At 42.5% G+C, this 21,239-nt stretch overlaps 1 protein-coding gene and 2 long non-coding RNA genes across 4 annotated transcripts in view; 2 read left to right on the forward strand and 1 right to left on the reverse strand.

Moving 5' to 3' along the window:
- Window positions 1-1,296, reverse strand: part of MINDY4 (MINDY lysine 48 deubiquitinase 4) — a 76,557-nt gene extending 75,261 nt beyond the window's left edge. The window contains exon 1 of the mRNA XM_064421545.1: window positions 97-1,296. The gene's annotated coding sequence lies outside the window, so the exon portion shown is untranslated. The remainder of the gene's footprint in view (window positions 1-96) is intronic.
- On the forward strand, window positions 819-18,813 carry LOC135301418 (uncharacterized). The gene is made up of 2 exons (XR_010363206.1): window positions 819-1,054; window positions 18,417-18,813. It is a non-coding gene; the product is annotated as an uncharacterized LOC135301418 (long non-coding RNA).
- Window positions 7,109-14,502, forward strand: LOC135301299 (uncharacterized). Of its 2 annotated transcripts, XR_010363136.1 has the most exons (4): window positions 7,109-7,225; window positions 7,465-7,590; window positions 12,586-12,675; window positions 13,724-14,502. It is a non-coding gene; the product is annotated as an uncharacterized LOC135301299 (long non-coding RNA). The 2 variants fall into 2 exon arrangements; XR_010363087.1 differs by having other exon boundaries at window positions 12,586-14,502.
- Window positions 18,814-21,239: the final 2,426 nt, after the last annotated feature.

Consider the following 21,239-nt stretch of genomic DNA (forward strand, 5'->3'; position numbering starts at 1 on the left):
CTTAGCTTTGGGGGAAATGAGTTAAAGGCATGAGGAAGAAGCAGATGAGTCAGACCTGTGAATATACACAGGGCCATAGAATAGAGAGCAACTTACCTGGGACAGTAGCTGGAAGTAAAGCTTCATGAGCACACAGGACAGACTTCACTGACCTGGGGAACAAGGACAAACAGCCCTGGCTGCTCATAGCCAGCCCCTTCTAACTCCTGACCTTTCTCTTTTCCTTCTGCCAGGGTACCAGAAATGTGTGTGACATTTCCCCTGCACAGATCATGGGGATGTGACCCTGTGAGATCTAAACCCCACAGAGCCAAGGGGGTGAATAATTCCCCTCAGCATTTCTCCTCAATTCACAGGCCATGCTTCTTTTGGATGCTGCCAGCTGCCTTTGCTGCCAGGACACATCACCTGCTGACTGCCAAGACATCCACGTCCTTTCCCACAGACTATTCCAAATCACCACCATTTCCTTCATGCAGAAATCTGTACTGGGAGGACTCATTTAATCATTTCCCCACAAACTGAAGGGAAGCTGAGCTGTTTGTGTGTCCCTGGGTAGAACTTTTGGCCTCTTTTTGAAGCAGCTGAAACATTTATCTTTCATCAGTGGCTGAGGACCTCCTTCAATGCCCACAGCTGGACAGCAGCCTTGCCATGACCCCAGTTCATAGGTGTGAGGGAAGCAGCACTTCTCTGAGCCCTTAAAATCTTCTACAAACATGAACTGTGGGTTCAGTGGCTTTTCTGACACCATCTCCACGTGCCTTGGCAGCGTTTCTAAATTCCTCCGTTGCACCCTACAATCTGTCACAGAGCTCCAGTCATCCAGGCCTCTTGTGTTGATGTTCTCATGGTGTTCCTTGACCCATGTGAGGGAGCAGCAAGTGCCCAAGGGCTGGGTGAGCCTGGCAGCTTCTCCTCTGCACCCCTGATCCAATGCCAGGGGAAGCAGCAATTCTCCCTGGACAGGGAGGTGGTTCTTTGTCATCTGGCTGTGGTTCCAGACCCCAAGGCAGGAGCTCTGAAATTATCTGGAGTCCTGATCAGCACTAATGTGGGCAGATAAGTGGTTTGGTTCCTGGCCACCTTCTGAAATGCCTTTGGAAAGGGGATGAAACTGCCCTTTGAGGCCTCATGAGAGAAGCTGGAACAGCTTTGCCAGAAGTGAATGCCTCATCCCTGGAAACATTTGAGGTCAGGTTGAACAAGATTGAAGATGTCCCTGACCATGACAGGAGGGTTGGACTAAATGAGCTTTAAAGGTCCCTTCTAACCCAAACCATTCCATGATTCTGTGATGCCTATGTTCCCTGGAATTGGGACTGACCTTCCTTTGTCTCATTGTCACAGAGGTGGGTTCTCCTGTGGAACTTGGAAGTGTCTGTGTCCTTGTGTGTGTTCTTTATGTGTGTTCTGGGTCATTTGAGGTCTTTGGAAGGAAGGATTGGGAGCTGGGCTTCCACAGTCTTTGTGGATCCCTTCCAGCTCAGGGGATTTGATAGGGTCTCTGAGGTCAAGATGACCCCGAGGTGTTAGAAAGTCCTTTTTCTCCCAGCCCTGAGACTGAAGAAGAAGCCAAGACTCTTCTATTCTCGTTCTCAAGGTTGTTTATTTTCTCTTATCTAATACATTCTTTCCCTGACCTGCTGAGGTCTGTCTGGCAGGTCAGTTCGTGGCACACTGACCACCTTTGGGGTGGTGTTAACATTTTATACTAAGAACTACATGTACTTTATTTACAATGATTTTCCAATACCTATCACTTATGTTAGACAGTCTGTCTCTACTCTAAACCAGTCCAGAAGTGTCACCATCACAGCAGAATTCGGAGGACAAGAAAGAAAGGAGAAGAAGGACAGGACACGCCCAGATTCTTCCATTTTGCCTCTTGAACCCCCATTCTAAACCCCCAACATTCTACTTTTTCACCCTGTGACAAATTCACCATCATTCTACTCAAACTCTTGTGGCTTGTAAATCCTCACACAAAGCTGGTAGTTGTTCCAGGGGCTAAAATCAAAGGCACAGGTGTTTTTGACTCAGTGCCAAGGTCTCTGAGCCCCTTGCCAGGGTCTCGAGTCATCCAGGGCAGACAGAGGAATGTCCTGGGTTCTGACAGAGATTCTGTGATTCTCAGTGTATTGACAGAAAAGATGCACCTGAGTGAGTTTACAGAGGTTTTCTGGATGGCTTGGTAGCACCTTGACTGATTGGACCAGAATCTGTGGTGCACCAGATTCTTTGCTGCTTAAAAAAAAAAAATTACTTTATGTAGCTAGTTTCACCCTCAATTTAAATTTCTTTCGTGTCACCTCATATAAAGAATTGATCTTTGCATGTCTGCATTTTATAGATACAATTTTCTCTCCTCTGTGATTCATGTTCTTTATTCACATGAAGAATTTTCTCCTTGTTCTTTATTATTTAATGCAACAGTACTTGAAATGCTCCATTTCAAGCCTTAAATTAACCTTGGATGTGAGACATAGATTGGCAACATTGTACTAGGGAAGGATCTCTATTTAATAATTGACAGAGTCTTTGAAAGTGGTGCTTAAGCTCCTGAAGACTGTGACACCCCCTTCAATTTATAGAATTTGGGTTTGAGCAAAATGATGCATTTAGCTTGAACTCGGCTCATTAGCGCGGGTATTGATTAGAAAAAAATTCCATTTCAGTTTTGCAATTGTACATTTTATTTAAAAATGTACAGTAGTTTGTGCTGACTGTGAACAGGAATACAGGAAATTACTGCTGATACACTGAAAAAAAAGAATTAAAGGAGGGAAGGTGTTTTTGGGTGGGTAACCTGCCCTTGCCAGCAGCTTGTCAGGTTCACATTGCAGGGAATGAGAATCAGTTCTGGGGCTTTATTGACAGCTTTGGTTTGCTCCAATATTTTTAATTCACTACAAAATATATCAGAGATGTGGGAATCTCCCCAGGGTCTGTGCCACAAGAGCCCAATACCACTGAGTGGTTTTGCTACATTTTCTCCATCAAACATTCCTGGTGATTCCTTAGCTGGCCTCCAGCTTTCATGCTTTTTAAGAACTTCTTACCACGCAGTTGAGTGTCCACTGTAAGGGGCTGTACAAATTAATTTCTATCCTCAATTTCTTGTTTAGCTTTGATCTGCCTGTTTTATGCTTTTCTGCTCTCTGCATGTGGGTAAGTTTTCAACTTCTTTAAATTCTGACCTTTTCCTTCAGCCTCTTGAACTCCCTGTTGAGCCAAGCAAAAATTAATTGGATTTTCTTTCTTCTTTTTTTCCCCTTTGGTCTGTGTTTTATTTGGCTTTCTAACCCAGTATTCTGTGTAATCTTTAGCATGTTTTTAGGTGTGACAGTTCCTGCTTCAGGAGCTGTTCTTCTCATCATTTTCTTGTCTAATTGCCTTGTTTCTACATTGTTACATTTCTTCACATTTTTTTTAATCTTTTGCTTTTTTTTAATCTCTTTTCTACAGCAACCCAATTTTGTTGTGAGCACCACTAGAAAACAGCTTTTCCAGTGATTCCACTTGAACTGTTTTCCAAGCACCACTTGAGTCTAAATCCAAAGCAGCATCTTTCCTGTGGATTCCTGTATAGGTTCTTTGAGAAGTTTTGGGTTTGCATCTCCTCCTGAGCAGGGGATGACCCATTTTGGGTACAGATGATTTAACTGCTCTCAGTCCAAAATTTTCCCTTTCTCTGCTCAGCATTTCCTGGTCACTGTCATTGCCTTGGTGGGGATCCAGTTCCAGTGCTAAACTGGGATTAGATTATGGGATTCCTTGTCACAAGGGTTCTTCCACACTTTTCTTTTCCTGTAACATCTTCATGCTGTTACACTGCAAACATATAAAATTGTCCAGGAGTTCAAGCAGAGCACAATTTTCCTGTTTGAGGCTGCTGCAGCCCCAGCCCTGGGAGCCTGCTCTAGCACCTCCCTCCAGAGAATCTGTCATTTCATTTCCAAGATTTTCCAAGTATCATCTTGTTGCCTGTGTTTATCAGAGCTACCTTCACTTAACTGTTGGAAATCAAAGGCAGAAATTACTGGAGGAGTAAAACAAATATGGCAAGAAATTTCATAAAGCTTTTCAAGGATGAGATGTTAAGCTGATGCTTGAAAGCTGTTAACACTGCTTTCCTGCTCAGGAATGCTGCTGTGAATCAGTGCTGCAAAAATTAACCTGTCACAATGAGATGTGAAGAATGCATTTAAGGAAAAAAAAAACAACTAAAATACCTGCCACTCTCTGAACACTTCAATATCAAGGTAATTTTCTGCTGCTGTGCTGACTGAAACCAGCAGAATCTGCCTGGGTCACACGTGGATTCAGTTTATCTTGTTGTGTATTGTTTAATCAGTGTAGAATCATAGAGCCACACAATAGGTGGGGTTGGAAGGGACCTTAAAGCCCATCCAGTGCCATCCCTGCCATGGGCAGGGACACCTTCCACCATCCCAGGGTGCTCCAAGCCCCATCCAGCCTGGCCTTGGACACTTCCAGGGATCCAGGGTAAGCCCCAGCTAAGCAGGACCCCTGATGAAGCCTCACTGTCTGAACGGCTGGAATTCCATTGCCCTGCTCTTCAGGTGCTCCCCTGCTGACTGTGATACCCCTCCAGACACTGAGCATCTTCTGTTGGATGTGAGGAATGGGGTGGATTGAGGTTCCCCTCTCCCAGCAGCTTTAGTTCAAAGCCATTATTATCATTATTATTATAGCCCCTGTTATTTTAGACCCAATTATTAAAACAAATCAAAAGATGTGTTTTGATAACTGTCATGTTGGATTGGATTCCTCCAGTGTTCTTTGGGTAATATTTCCTTAAGAACTGTGTTGATGAAAAAGCTGTTTCATTCTGTAAAAAAAGAAAGGCATGGCACCAGGGTTTTTCCCCCCCCCCACCATTCTTCCTTCCCCATCAGTTCAAGGAGGATTGGGAACAAAGGACAGGTGTTCAAAAACCGTTCATTTTTACACTGCCTGGTGGCCTTGGCTGCATCTTTATGCAGTTCTGAGTATTTCAAAATAACAAACAGCAAGCAAGTAATCACAGAAGTGCCAGCCACAGTTTGAAATGCAGCATCACCATCCTTTGTATAACTCATAAACTGTGAGCTGTGGCATTGTTTCAATCTGGAGTTTCATCCATCTTTTTGTCTCACTCCTCTGGTGAAGGAGGACTGGTTTAATGGGAATCTCAGCTTCCTATTATAGAAAAGTTATGAAATACAGTAAAAACTAAATTTCTTAGAAGAAATGAAAGCCAACAATATGTACTTGCCCACCACTGAGTTTTGTAATTGCACCCCAAGGCCTTGAGAGGAAGGAGCTTTGTAATTTATAATATTGTTGTAGTATTTCAGGTAGGAATATGATGGATGTTTTGTTCTTCCTGAGCCCTGTTGTTCAAGAACTGCTGGAATCCTGAATCACTGTTAACTATAGCCTGTGTGTAATGACATGTGTGTCTTTTGGGTACAATGCTGTTATTAGTTCCTAATATCAGGTTGTCTTATCCCTGGGAACAATGCATATTAAATAGTTAAAACCTAATTTAGTCAAAATCTCTGGGATTTTGGATCTCAGTTTGCAAATGCAAGGTGTTAGGGAGCAGGAGGCAGAGACCATTGTCTCACCTTAATGCTTGGAAAATAGTTATGGACAAATGTTGGCCATGATCCTGTTGGAAATATGGAATCAATGCAGCTGCACAGCGGGGCTGTGCTTGGAGCATCCCCACAGCATCTGCTAGCAGCAGGATTTGCTGCTCTTTCTTTGTGCAGCCCTTCCATGGTAGATGACAGCCTGCTTCTCTTGTATTCTCCCTGTTTTTATTCCATCCTGTTTTATGGGTGACAGTCCTGGTGTCTGCTGAGGCTCTCAGGGAAATCCAGCCATCCCTCACAGTGCTATTTCTCCACTTTTCCACTGTTATTTTTATTCAACAGATTCTAATATTCTGTCCAGTAGTTTTTCATGGTCTGTTCATTTGGCTAAACCTCATCCCAGTGCCCCAGCTTCTTACAGACCTCAGCAGAAGCACTCTGAGTTTGGTGGCTCACATAATTTTCTTTTTTTTATAACATTCTGCCCCTCAAAGACCCACAGAAACTTTGTGGGGAGTTTTCACTGCTCCTGACTTATCTCCAGTACCAGCCAACGTGGCTGCATGGAAAATCAAGAATATATTTTGGTATTTAAATAGGAGCTGGTGCTGTTGTCAGGAAAATAATTAACTCAAATCCAGCAGTGAACAATAACATCTTTTGGCACATAGACTGAGAAATAAACAAAATGCAGAATAAATTAGAGGGACAGAACACTCGCTCTGGCTGTCAAGTCAGATTTCAAACATCCTTTTTCTCTTTTAAGGTTTTTTCCCTCAAGATACAAGCTATGTTTAATACAAGAATGTGAATCAGAAGAACACAGGAGATGTTTTCTTTTTCTGTGCAGATCACTGTCAGCAAAATAAGATGTTTTCTTGTCCCCATCATGCTTTTGCTGGCTTGGATGGGATCTGTCAGGCCCCCACTGTGGACTAGCCTTGCTCTTATATCTCCTCTGTAAATCTTTTTTATTCTTACAGGTCCAGTTGTTCTGACTGAGATAGAAATAAGAGATTTTGTTCTGAGATTTAGATTTGATTTTTTTTTTCCTTTCTGAGGGGTTTTTAAGAAGGAATTAAGGTGGAGCAACCACCTACCTTAGTCACAGGTTATGCATTAATTGAGACTTTCTTATAAATCCCACATGAAATGCTTCAGACTTTCAGCTGTTCCTTTTCTTCCCCTTTCTTTCTTCTCTCTTGTGTTTTAAACTACAGAGTAAAATCCTCATTAAAAATTTGCTAAGGACTGTCCATGATAAATGCTGCTGTCCTTGGAGCCTGCAAAATAAACTGCAATTTACTGGTTTGATATTAATGAATTGACACCAAAATGTGCATCAAAACACTATTAAGAATGAACCAAAGGCCTTTACTTCCCAAAGTTTTGGCCTCAAATTTCTGAGCCCATCTCAAGCTTTTCCTCCTCCTGTGGGTTTTGAATTCAGGTATGAATTATTTTCCTCTTATGCCAAGTTGTTATTGTTCACTTTGGTTTATACACAGTAACACTGAGGAATTGGCGCACCAAGGGTTTTTCTTCCTGGTGTCATCCTGTTGTCCTTTTTCTAAGGGAAAGAACAAATTTCCCGCATCTTTGGAGCAGTTTTGTCTCAGGTAAATGCTAATGTTCACCCACCGTCTCTGCAGGGTGGCTGTTCCATGCTCTGCATGCTGCAAGAATTCTTTTCTTCCCCTAAAATAGTCCAACCACTTTCTGACTATTAAGGAATTCACCTGCTGTGGTGAATTGCCTTTTTTTTTTCCTCAGCAGAAGATTTTACATCTGTCCCTAAAAAGTTATAGTTTTCAAATGCTTGACCATCCATCTTTTTCTTTTCTCTCAAAATTTGCAGGCCAATTCCAATTCCAACTTCTGTTGGAATTGAAGTGTTTGCTGTCCCACTCCTGCTGGTACTTTCTGTCCTCTTCCTGAAGAAGGTCACTTTGCCAATTTACAGGGGACAGGCTGTCTAAAAACCGTGGGTTATATTTTTTTCCTCTAGGCTGGTCTGCGTGATCATGGAATCCCAGAATGACAGAATGGGTTGGCTTGGCTTGGCTTGGGATTGGTTGGATTGGAGTGGATTTGGTTGGGTTGGGTTGGGATGAATTTGGCTTGGTTGGATTGCGTTGGTTGGGATGGATTGCGTTGGTTAGGTTGAGTTGGCTTGGGTTGTGCTGTGTTGGATTTGGTTGGGTTGGGTTGGTTTGGTTTGGTTTGGTTTGGTTGGGTTGGGTTGGATTGGGTTGGTTGGGTTTGATTGGATTAGATTGGATTGAGTTGGGTTGGGATGAGATGGGTTGGTTTGGTTTGATTTGGTTGGGTTGTGTTGAGTTAGGTTGGGTTGGATTGGATTGGATTGGATTTAATTGGGTTGGATTGCGTTGGTTGGGTTGGGTTGGGATGAGTTGGCTTGGCTTGGTTTGGCTTGGCAAAACTTTAAAGATCATCCAGTTCCAGCCCCTGCCATGGGCAGGGACACCTCCCACTGTCCCAGGCTGCTCCAAGCCCTGTCCAACCTGGCCTTGGGCACTTCCAGGGATCCAGGGGCAGCCACAGCTTCTCTGGGCACCCTGTGCCAGGGCCTCAGCACCTCACAGGGAAGAATTTCTCCCTAATATCCTATCTGACCCTTCCCTCCTTCAGCTTAAATTCATTCCTCCCTTTTTTAGTCCCTACATGCCCTGGCATTGACCTGTCTGCCTAAAATATGTTATTTTATTGGGAATTAAAATTTAAAAGGCACAAAGAGGAAGAAAAATTAGAAAGACAGCTGCATGTAGGCTGTATTTATGTAAATGGACTCATTTCTAAAAACCAGGTCATGAATTAATTGAGAATTTTGTATAAATTCCACATTAAATGCTTCAGATTTTTAGCTGTTGCTTTTCCCTCTCTCCTTTCTTCAGTCTTCTGTCTTAGAGTAAAATCCGCACTAACAATTTGCTAAATATTGCCCATGGTAAATTTTGCTGTCCTTGGAGCCTGCAAAATAAACTTTAATTTACTGATTTGATATTAGTGAATTGACACCAAAATGTGCATCAAAACACTGGAGTATGTTCATTTTGTTGTAAAAAGGAAGAGCCAGATGAGGAAGCTTTTGTTAAATACTAATGGAGAGAAACCAGAGCTTAGGCAAGGATTTTTTTTGGCTTTTATACAGACAAGGTGCACAGCTAAAATGATTTATGAAAACACCAAGTAAAATATGAAGGATTTTTTATCTCCTCACTGCAGTTTGATATTGAAACACTAGAGAGAGCTCCTGATTCATGGTTTCGTTTTTCCAGAGGCTTTTTTGAAGAGCTGAGCTTCCTCACGTTCTCCTAACTGTAAATAAAAGAGAAACTTTCAACAGAATATTGCCTTTTACTCCATATCACAGCAAATTTGTGGCTAGTTAAAGTTTAATTGCAATTTAATACAAGAAATAAACAATTTTCTCAGTAGTGAATTAACAAAATCTGATTTTACAGATCTTCATCTACTGCTTATCCAATTATTTTTTCTTACCATTAATAGCTGCAGGTGTTGGGAACCCACTTAACATTTTTTTTTTATTTATTCCACTCTGAGAACAACACAGGGGTTTTACTACAATATTAGAATTTTGATCATGCATTTTTGGAATATCTTCCCTGTCGCAGTGGTCCCAACTATTCTAAATTTCCTTTGTGGCATTTGGGAACGTTTGGGTAAATGAACCACAAGCAGTAGCAGCATTTCCGTTCCTTGATTGGATGAGCAGCTCTGGCATGAATCACATTCTTGTGTGTGTACAGATCTTCTCTGGAGCCTCAAATATGCACCCCTGAGAACTCCAAACTAATTTCTTATGAGTATTTCTGCTAAAAAAAGGAATGCCTGAATGTTTGCTGAGAGCCAAGCTAAAGTCTATCTGTCCCAGGCTCCTGCAGGAATCCCAGCCTTTTGTTACACAGTAATTTGAAAGATTTCCAGCCCAGCAGCTTACAAACAAATTTACAACAAGTTTGCAAACTTGTTTTGGTTTGGTACCCAGGCTGTGTGATTTCAATTTATTGAGAGCTGCAGAACTACAAAATAATTGACAATGGCTAATGTTTGGATTGAGAAATAAGGCTGAAGTCAGACATAAGTGTGCAGGTCTTGTATATGTGATCACGTGTATGTAGATGTTTTTAAGAAAAAACATTTTGTGGTTGCTGTCCTGGCCATTTTTTCAGCCCTCAGCATTTCTGCCATCAAAAACAAGGCAATTTTACTCTATATTTGTACCCCAAGCCTGAAAAATGGCAAGTTCACACATGGTCTTCTAAAGTATGTTTGACTCAGAATTAGATTAACTGACCCAGACCTTATTGCAGGTTTGAAGTTCAACTTTTGGACTTAAATCAATGTTTTAAAGTACCAAGAGGACAAAATCTTGGGGTTTAGACTAGATCTACCCAGGTCTGGTCTAGTGGAAGGTATCCCTGCCCTTGACAGTGGAATTGGAACCAGTTAATTTTTAATGTCCCTTCCAACCCAAACTATTCTGTGATTCTTTGTTTCTATGGTAGTGGATATTTCAAAAGAAGGAGGAAGAAAATCTGCAGTGCACAGGCCTGGCTAAACCTTGCTTCTCAAATTTTAATAGCATCCAACACACCTCATTTCCATTGTGTTCTCTCTACTTAACAAGAGTTCTGGTGGTGAGGACCTCCATCCATGCCTTAAAAACAAAGATGCAGAGAATTTGAGTAATGTGCCATGAAGGGCACATTATTTGAGCTGGAGTGGAATTTTCATCTCATCCCCATCTCTCCTGCACCAGTCTGGGTCAGGCAGGTTTTGCTGCACAGGTGAGCCTCAAGAAGAGGTGCCTGGTTTGGATGTTACCATGTCACCAGTCACTTTCCCCATGTTTTAAGAGGGACAAATCCTCATGGAGCTGAAGCTCCCAGTGACAGAGGCTCCCAGGAACAGGCTGCAAGTGCAGAGCTGGAGAAGAACGCTCACCTGCTTCCAAAGAGGTGCCTGTGGCCTCTTTGTCTTCTCCTATTGTTTGTGGGTGTTGTCAAAGCTTAATCCTTTATTTATTGAGGCACGTTTCCCTCCTAATGTTTATGCATGAGCAAATCTCTGTTTACTCCAGCATGACTGGAAGGTCACAGTTGTTGCTAACATGAGTGTCACTTCTTTTGATTGCTCTGTTTCCCGGGGTGTTTATTCCCCTCCAACAATGCTCTTCCTTTTTTTGAACAACTGCTCTCATTAGTGTGATGTTGTTTAATGATAATGTCTAATTGTTAGAGCCTCTGCTTCCCCCTTCCAGATGTGTGGGGAGGTTTTGTTTGTGGTACAGGATTGTTCAGTGAAAACATTCACGGGAGTGGTTTTGGATTGGGAAATGGAGCAAGGATTGATTGCAACAGGAACATTCAACTGAAATTAGGTACAGTGAAATTGCAAGGGAAAGTAAAAATTATTTTTAATGGAGATTCTGGAGAAGAAGCAAGGCCAAATGTTTCCCCTGCAGTTAACCTATAATTAAAATGTTAATTGGCTGATAAGAGCATTCATCCTCTATCATATCAAACTTGTGTTGTCTCCAATGTCAGTTTTGTTCTTCCCTTCTGTAACAGACTGTCCCTGGACCTTGAATCTCTTTCAAAATTCAGAGGTATTTAAAATTTGGATTTAAAATGTGTTGTGCCTGAGGGCTGTTCCTACTTCACATGTTCATCTCATTTGAATGAAGACCTTAAGGTCTGCCCAGCCATCAAAGGCATTGGAATTTGCTTTTCTGGAGAAACATTAAAATTTTTCACTGGGGGGAATGGAAAGGTAAAATTCCAATGGAAATTGTGTCCTGCCTTTCCAGCAGCCCAAGCAAGCATTTCTCATCCTGTTTCCCTTCCTACTGAAGGCATGCCTTCCATATTAGAAGCCTGATATAAATTACAAACGTTCAGAAGGAAGCTTTGAAACATTTGTGGCTCTACAATATTCCTGTGCTGTCTTTAGGATCATCACTCAAGCTTTATCAAAAATATCTGCGGTCTTATGTTCATGTTTTTTTGAGGGAAGCTAATTATAGGTACTAAATCTAGCTGAAGTGGAGGAGGTTTTTTTTCCCCTTTTTTTTCCGTTTTTTCTCCTTTTTTTTTGTTTTTGGTGGAGGCACCAAGCCAAGCTCCTCATACAAGGCTGCACAGTTTGTTGCCTGTGTAGGCCTGGGGAGCAGATGGAGGGAGGTATAGGGACTCTCTCAAGTAGAGCTGGCTGGGAATCTGTGCATCTGCTTCGTGAAAAATAGGGATGCTTTGGAATACGTGTGGCTGCCAGTGTGGAGCTATAGGGCTGGTGCTGCCCTGATGGATGGGGAGAAGGCAGCTTCCTGCAGCAGCAGCAGCTTTGCTGTCAAAGACAAGCTCTCAGTGATGTCAGATGCTGGTTTTGCAGCACGATTTGAGCCCAGGAGTTGTTGACTGAACACCCCATGCAGGGGAGAATAAGGAGAAGGGTGTCTGAGTGTGCACAATGCTCTAAAATGTTTGTAGGTTTTTTTTTTCCTTTTTTTTTTCCAGTTATTTGAAAGCATGGTAGTAAAGCCTAAAATTTCATAGGGGCATGTAGGGACAGGACAAGGGGGAATGGTTTTAAGCTGAAGGAGTGAAGGGTTAGATAAGGATATTATTTAGAGATATTAGGAAAATAGCAAGAAATATTAGGAAGAGATATTAGGAAGAAATTCTTCCCTGTGAGGGTGGGGAGGCCTTGGCACGGGGTGCCCAGAGAAGCTGTGGCTGCCCCATCCCTGGACATGTCCAAGACCAGGTTGGAGCACCTGGGATAGTGGGAGGTGTCCCTGCCCATGGCAGGGGGTGGAACAAGATGATTTTTCAGGCCCCTTCCGACCCAAACCATTCTGTGATTCTCTCAAAATGTTACTGAAGACCTGCTCTATCCATGGCTTTGATGAATTCTGGTTCAATGTCAACTTCAGATGCTGAAGGATTTCCACAGCCCCAGCAGGACAGATCCTGTTCCTGGGGTTTCAGCTTGACACGGTGAAGGGTCTTGCTTGGATCACAAGGTTGTAAGTACAGGATTACAGAATGAATTACAGAATTACAGAGCTGTGTCTCTGCTTGTCACAATGACAAAGCCATTTAGGCTGGAAGGGATCTTCGGAGCTCCCTGGTCTAACCTTGGTTTCCAGCAGGATACACTTCCCAGTCAGATCAGTTGGCCTGAGGATTTTATTAGCTGAGTGCTGAAAATCCTCGAGGACAGGGATTCCACAGACATTCCAGGCACCTGTCCCAGTGCTGCACCAGCCTCACATTGAGAAAAGCTGTTGCTTATTCCTCCCCAAATTCCCCTTGGTGCAGTTTGTGTCCATTGCCTCCTGTCCTTTCAGTCTGGTTTTGTCTTCCCCATAACCTTTGTCTAGACAGCTGAAGGCAGGAATTTGATTCCTTGCAATAATCTTTCTAATTTGGTGCAACTGGGACAGGAAAGGAGGGTGACTGCAGCCAAAGGATCACTCATTTCAAGTTGGCCACATATTCATGGATATTTCCCTGCTGACCCAACTCACCCCATGGAACAGATTTCATCAGCACATCCCTGTCCCCCAGGTTAATTCCTCTAAGCAGCACATCCCAGAGAGCAGAATTTTCCTGACTTTTTTATTTTAACTGCTCTAAATTAGATAATTACTTAGAGCCCTGACAGATTTACAAGAATAATTGCCTGATTTTATGATGCAACACTACCGAAAACAAAGATTTCTTGATTTAAATCAAGTCTTGAAAAGGAAAGTCTCGCTGGAAGTGTCTGAATAATGTCTGAAAAATACAGTTCAGCTGGACTACAGTTCCCTGAAGTTCAGCTGGGCACTGGGAGAGAATCAGTTTAGATTCTGGCCCAGCCAGCTCTGGGGAAGCAGCACAGGGAACTGGAGATGCTTGGAACATAAAACCCCACAGTACACAGAGAAGTGTAGGACAAGTGGGAGGACACAAGTAAGGAGATCCACAATAATGATTTAAAAACCTTGATGAGCCCTTTATCAGCAATCTGAGTTGAATTTCCAACCAACTTCTTGGGGTTTTTTCTATTTTTCTTTCCACTTCTAGTCATTCAAAACAGCTACTTGTTCCAGCAGTATCGACCCTGCATTGAATTTTATCCACTCTGTCCTCTTTCATTTTGACTGGCAGCATTTTTGAACTCTAAACAGTAGGATACTCTAGAATAAGTGCACTTATTGGAAAACAAAATAGTAAAATACAAAATTATAGGAAATTTGTCTCTTGCCATTGTTACATTCTGCTCAAGCATTTTTCTTACTCTCCTCACAACTGTAAAATGTCAAAATGACTGTTGTAAATCAAACAGCAGGGTTTTGGCTTCTCTGTCCCTTCCTGATGTGCAAGTGAGGGGTCCCAGTTACTCCCTACGTGGCATTTTGTTCCCCTTGCAATAAAATCAGCCCAGCTAAATTTCTTACTGTTTTTAGTACTGCTTTGAATGCATCAAAAGGGATCCTGGAGCCAGGTGGGTTTTACAGAGTCATAATTTTTTTGTGTTCAATCACTTCCAAATCCCTTTTCCATGGGTGTGCTGGGAGAACTAATAATGGGCTTTTCTGCATGTCCATGAGATCTGTACCAAAACCAAATCAAGGCTTTTATTCCAAGAGACCCTGAAGGCAAGATCTAAGAACTGTGCAGGTGCTGCATTCTCCCTGCAAAGTGAGCCCAGTGGGTTGAGGAGATCTCAAATTCCTCAGGTGACTTTGGGAGCTGGGTGGGTTTCTTCCTGCAACAGCAAACATCTGGCTTGGAACAAGGTGCTGAATTTCTGGGTGGCTGAGCTAGGTTTGCCTTGCCAGTGCAGAGGAAGGTGGGATCTGGTGAGGAATTTGTGCCATTTGTTCCAGGGTAAGACCTCCAAAATTTGGGATGAAACACCTCCTGGAGATGCCAGTCTCCCCATTTCCTGGAAATGGATGCCTGGAAGAATAGTTGGGATCCAATGAGGTACATTGTGCTAACTGAGCAGCTGGAGCTTAATGTCCAGCTTAAGAGGAGTAAAAATCAATGAAACTGAACCTTCTTGGCTCACATTTGAGTTTTCTCACCCATCTTTGGTCAGACCAAATAATTAAAAAACTAAACAGAATATTCCACTGAAAGCTAAAGGAATCCCAGAATGGTTTGGGTTGGAAGGGACCATGAAGAGCATCTCCTTCCTCCCTTGCCACACCTTTCACTAGACCACACCTGGATGGATCTAGTCTAAAAAAAAAAAAAAAAAAAATCAAGATTTTATCCTCTTGGCACTCCAAATCATTATGTACCTCCAAAAGTTGAATTCCAAATGGCTTTTTCTGCTTTTTGAGCATAACGGCCCAGATGCCAATATTTCCACAGCAAGTTAAACAAATTATAGAATCCTGGAATGGTTTCAGTTGCAAGGGACTGGAAAGACCATAATTCCAACCCCATGCCAAGGGCAGGGACACCTTCCACTATCCCAGGTTGCTCCAAGCCCTGTCCAACCTGGTCTTGGATACTTCCAGGGATTAGGCAGCCACAGCTTCTCTGGAGAACCTAATGGAAGACCCTAAGCTTGTGGCAGAAGTAAGAATCACAGAATCAGCTGAGTTGGGATCCATCAGGATCACTGAGCCCAGCTCCTGTCCCTGCACAGACACCCCAACAATCCCAGCCCGTGCCTGAGAGCATTTTCTAAACACTCCTGGACCTCTGTCAGGCTGTGACCATTTTGATGCAAGGTGCTGATATGTTTTTACTTTTAGATGCTGACATTGCAGCTCTTTTATTGCCACTTCCTGTGGTGGCTCCTCTGCTGAGCCACTGTTTTTTTCAGTACCAACCATCCCACTGCAAATTGCTATGGCAATAGAAATCAAGCACAAAAACAGTCCTGCCCAAACATGTAAAGATTTATTTACCCACACTATTGGACTGCATACTTTCTCAGGAATATTTTTGGGGTATCAGACTCAGAACAGAACGAACTGAAAAATTGTGTTTAGTATGAAATATATGGATGGCAAAATGACAGGTCCTAGATGCCCAGTTATCCCAGGAGGACTGACTTGCAGAAAATAGGTATTGTACATATTTCAAAAAACAAGAGTCCTTCCTGTTACAACAAGGCCACTCAATCCCTGATGGTCTTATTTACTTTTGTGAAAAAAATCACTCCAGAGTCTGCCATCCTAATGAGGGACACGTCTGCCCTGTTAAGCAGCTTGGCTCCCTGCTCTCTCTGATCTGTTACTGACCATGCTGGTTTATTCCCAGGCCTTCCAGCAGAGGCAGAAATCAGCTCCTTTGGGAGTGAAGGCTGGGTTTGTTCATTCCAGGATTTCTGTGATCAGTAGACACAGGTCCCTGTATCGTGTGTCCTCCAATTTACATCTCGAAATGATTCCAGGAGAAAAGCTACTCCTGCCATATGTGCCAAGGGCTGTCAAGTGCTTGAGAGAATTATGATTCTTTTAGTGGAAAAGTAACAATTTCTCGTGGAAAGCTGTGCCAGGAGAGGCTTAGATGGAACAGGAGGAAGCATTTCTCTGCTGAGAGAGTTTTCAGCTGCCCATCCTCCAGGGGCTTCTCTGGGAGCCTGGGGTTGCTCCCTGGTGTGCATTTAGCACAGAAGCAGGATTAGGATTAAAGGGAAAAAATCCAATAAAAACCCACCAAAAACACCTCTTGGTGTTTGCAGACTTCCTAAAGCCCAAATGTTTGAACAGAAGAGATGCCTTTTGGAAATTCTGTGTCTTTGCTAAAGTGAGAATCCTTCAGAACACGCTGCTGTATTTTAGATGTGCTTCCCCAGCCACATTTTAAGTCCTGTAAATCACCCCATATTGTGCCACTACTGAGCCACAGACTGAGACTTCTCCTTCCTTAAATCATACCAGAGTTAGGCTTAAAATGCTTTCAGTGCATAAATTTGTGTGAAAACAAATAGAGCTGAATTAAGTGTGGCAGAGCGCTTTCTTTCCAATTAAATCAGCCATGTAATTTATCACTGAATTTTATTCACAAACTCATATTTCAACAAGTGATTTTTCATATCATCTTTTAATTAAAGTTGATTTACATCCCTGTGGAGGCTCTTAAAATGAACTACCATTATCATAAGTCCATAATCAATCACTTGTAGAGTGTTAACAGACCAGTGACTGCAGATATTTCCCCCCCAACTATTTATTAAGGAGCATTTGTTAAATTTCCTTATTTACAAGCATCTCTCTGTTTTGGCAATCAATCTCAGAATCAAACTGAGTCTAAACATTTGTGGTTTACATCAGTGATGGTGCCCTCTGTGTTTACTGGGAAGTGAATTTATGCCATACTGAAGCACACTTTGGAACCAAGAGTGGAATAATTTTGTGGCTCGATTTTCTGCTATGAAAATATCTTCTGGGAGGAGCAAAGGAAGCTTTCCATGAAGACTTGAGTGGATGTGGAAAGTGGGAGAAGCAGCTGGTTTTGGTGTAAAATATAAAATGAGAGGACCTGCACTTACCTGGTTGAATATGCAAAGAGAGGGAAAGTTGGAACTGCTGAACAACCAAAATGGTGGAGAGGTGTAAAAAACTATTACAGGAGGTGTGGGCTCTTTCACATTCTTGTTTCCCAGGTCACAAATTGGGTGTCAGCTGGGGTTGCTCCCTAAAACATGAAAAAATATAATTTTAATATTTTTGATATTTGTAATATCACCAATCTGGTGAAGGGTTTAGCCATAGAATGTTAATGTGTTGCCAAATTGTGGTTGTATCTCCTCTAACCTCACCACTGCCAGGGCTCTTGGTAAGATTATTGTATCTTCTTTGTAGGCAAGATGCAGCCAGGTGCCACCTTCTCCTTCACTGTACTCCAGAATTAAAATATTTCTGGCTCAGACTGTTTTTGGATGCTTTATGTATCACACTGGCATCAACTGAATTTCTTCCCATTGCCTTTTTTTCATCACCACAATAAATTGACAGCAAAGTGAAGATGGAGGAATGAGTCTGATTCCAGGAGAAAAGCTGATCTGGCCTTATGTGCCAGGGACTGTCAAGTGCTTGAGAGAATTATGAATCCTTTAGTGAAAAAGTAACAATTTATCGTGGAAAGCTGTGCCAGGGGAGGCTTAAATGGAACAGGAGGAAGAATTTATTTTCTGGGAGGGTTGTCAAACACTGGAACAGGCTTCCTAGAGAGGTGGTTGGTGCTCCAAGAGTGTCAGGGTTTTTAAGAGGCATTTGGACAATGATCTTAATAGGAGTTTTGGTCATGCAGTTTGATTAGATGATCATTGTCAATCACCTTCATCTGAAATTATTCCATTCTATTCTGTTCTATTCTATTCTATTCTACAATTTATATAACAATATTTTTAATATAATTTGAGAAAGTTAATGTTTTCTTAATCACAGTATGATTTGGGTTGGAAGAGACCTCAAATTCACCCAGTTCCACTCCCCTGCCATGGGAAGGGACTCCTTCCACCATCCCAGGTTGCTCCAAGCCCTGTCCAGCCTGGCCTTGGACACTTCCATGGACTGGGGAGCCACAGCTTCTCTGTGCAAGCCCTTCCCACCCTGAAAAGGAAGAATATCTTCCCAAAATCTAAACGTGCCCACTTCAGTTTAAAGCCATTTTTCCATGCCCTTTTTAAAAGTCCTTCTCCATCTGTCTTGTGGTGGTTTTTTTGTTTTTTTGGTGGTTTTTTTTTTTTTTTTTTTTTTTTTTTTTTTTTTTTCATTTCCTATCTGTTAATCATTAATATCCTTTTTAGGATGGATGATTTGGAAGGTGATGCAGGAAAGAGACCTGAAATCTTTAGCATTCGTCCACGTTCTGTGAAGATCTGTGAGAAGTGCTGCTCCCAGTGTGGGTGCAGAAAACCAAGTCCATTTCCAGCCTCAGGAGATCCTGTGGGGGAGAGGAACCCCAGAGGGGCCCTGACAGCAGAGCTCTGCCAGAGCTGAGAGAGGCTCAGAGCTAAGCCTTGCTTGGAGCAGGACAACATGGATGGAAGATGTAAAAATCACAATGAATATTTTTATTTATTTATTTTTTTTTGTAACCTTGCAAACTGAAGTCAACACAGCATGTTGAGCGTGGGCAGGAACCTCCTCTTCCCATCTCAAAACACCAAAAAAAACCCCCATAAAAATGGAAAAAACATCTACCCAGGGACTGATACTTGCATTTTCTCAGCTGTAGTAAAAGCATGCCAAAAAGATGCTGTGTAGCCTAATTGAGGGCAATTCATTTAAAATGAGTAAAGAGTCCTGCCCCTCCAGTCAGCTGGGTGTGCTTGGAAAGCAGAAACCAGAGCCTGTGTTTGCAGCTTTCCTTGGCTGCTTTCATCATTTAATGAATGAAATAATGCAGTCAAAGGCTGTGATTGTGAGCTGCTGAGTGATGCCTTGCCAAGCATACTGTAATAGTGATTAGGACACAAAAGGTGGTAAAAATGTGTATAATTACATCATGTGCAACATGGCTTAATTGTTCTCTGCAAGAGCCAGAGGAAATTCCCCCTGTGAAGTGATATTTCCTTGGATTGGAGATTCACTCTGGTTGTCTTCTTGGTAGCATATTCTGATCCCTTCAAGAAGAGATGTCACAGAACAGTGACACATCCTGGGAAAATCACATTTTTGAGAAGCATTTCTGTGTCCTGATACACCCAGAAAACAATCAGTGGGATCTGTCCTGAAGCCAGTGGGATGAAACATCCATTTTCCAATATTTTAATAAGGTCAGTCATTAGCAAGACTTGCTTGGCTTGAGGGTGAAAACACCACAATATTGTTTTCCCTCCTGAACCGTGTCCTTCCATGATTTATTTCCTGTCACTGCCGTTCTGCCTTGTGTTGATCTTGGCAGCTTGAAAGCCAACAGCAGCTTTGTTTTGCTGCTGCAAGTCCTGTAGTTGCTCTTGTCACTAAAAGCCAGTGAGTAGCTGGTTTATTACCCACATAACACAATCAAAGAATTGCTAATAGAGACTCCCAGGAGTCAAGCACTCATGGCCAGGGGCAGGAAGCAGAGGAAGGTGCTTGATGACTTCTAGCTGCTTCCTGAGTTGCTGTGCAGAATATGGGTGTCTGATTCCTGGGTGAGATCTGATCCTGTGGATTCTTTGTTTCTTTTTTGTTAAGGTTGGGATTAAATGTGTGAGATGGTGTTTCTTGGTGTTTGGATTGAGATGCTTATTATTTTCTGTTTATATTACAGTCTCACAAACTGTGAGTTCCACTCTAAGAAACTAAAAAAGGAGATTTATTTCTTTCTTTACAAAGATTTTTAAGGATAAACTGGTTAATTAAGAAATTACACCTAAGTTATTTTTACTTTTAACTAACTAACTAACTACATGTGGCTCGTAATGTGGATTTTTTTTATTTAATTACACAATACTACTTAAACTCAAGGTGAAGAAGAAGGGCTAACTTCTGCTCTGAAACTTTTAACTTGTTTTGTATATATTACTATATTTTAAAACTTCAAGTTTTCTACTCTGTGATATTACACACGTCTATTCAAGCTACAGACTCATAATTTCAGTTCTGTCATTCCATTTTGGAAGCTTCCCCACGGCCTCAGGTCAGTGCAGTGTTCTCTTGGGGGTCAGTGCCTGGCAGCACAGAAAGTCTGAAATTCTCAGCAGCCAGGGCTCCAACATGATCCTACTGAATGCAGGGAAGAGGAATTGTTGGCTTTTACAGCCCTTTGCAGAGCAGCACTCGTTTACAGATGGGATGATGCGATTCTGTGTGGAGCTCTGTGTGAAGTGCAGCAGCAATTTCTGGAGTGCTGCTTCTCCCAGGCAGTCTGACCTCAGCTGGGAGCACAGGGAGAGCAAAAGGATGCTCGGGGCTGTAATTCCATCTTTCTTTGCTCCAGCCCGTGTGCCAGCAGGCTGCCAGCTCGGGGTGCTCTGGTTTAACCCTGGCTGCAGCAGGAGCAGGCCCTGCAGTTTCCCTCAGAGTGTTTGATTTGATGGTGGCTGCTACAGCAGGATTTAACTGGAACTTGGAACCACAAGTGATCAACTCAGATGAGAGAATTATTTTTAATTAGCTGTAATTGAATTTGGGAGGGATTACATCAGTGGTCTGAGAGGATGAATCACTCAGAGCAGCTAATTTTTCTGCTCTCCTGGCTCCCTTATCAGAATTTGCCTTCTCTCTACTACTTTTTTACAATAATTGAGACTGGGACAATGGAGAATTTCCAATCTGTGCCCTGGTGAGAAGCTGCAGGAGCTGCCTGACACAAAAACCAGTGTGAGCCTCGGGAACTGTGTTCTCATTCTTGATGTGTGGTTATTTGGTGTGAAAACTGCCCACACTGGGATTGCCTGCCCCATGCAGCTGGCAGCTGAGCACAGAGAGCACAAGGGGAGCTGGATGAGGTGGAAAGTGAGTCAATTGAAAAGAAGAGATAAAAATAAGGATAAACCAGCCTCAGATGCAGTAACTGAAACACAAAACCTCTCTCCTTGAGATCTGCACTTCTTTATCACCCTCTCAAACTGTGGCATGGCACAGTGAACTAGAAATTGTGAGCTTTGGTTTCCCTGGTCGAACAGTTCTCAAAGCTGCAT

This window comes from Passer domesticus, chromosome 1, assembly GCF_036417665.1.
Source record: "Passer domesticus isolate bPasDom1 chromosome 1, bPasDom1.hap1, whole genome shotgun sequence".
Classification (NCBI taxonomy): domain Eukaryota; kingdom Metazoa; phylum Chordata; class Aves; order Passeriformes; family Passeridae; genus Passer; species Passer domesticus.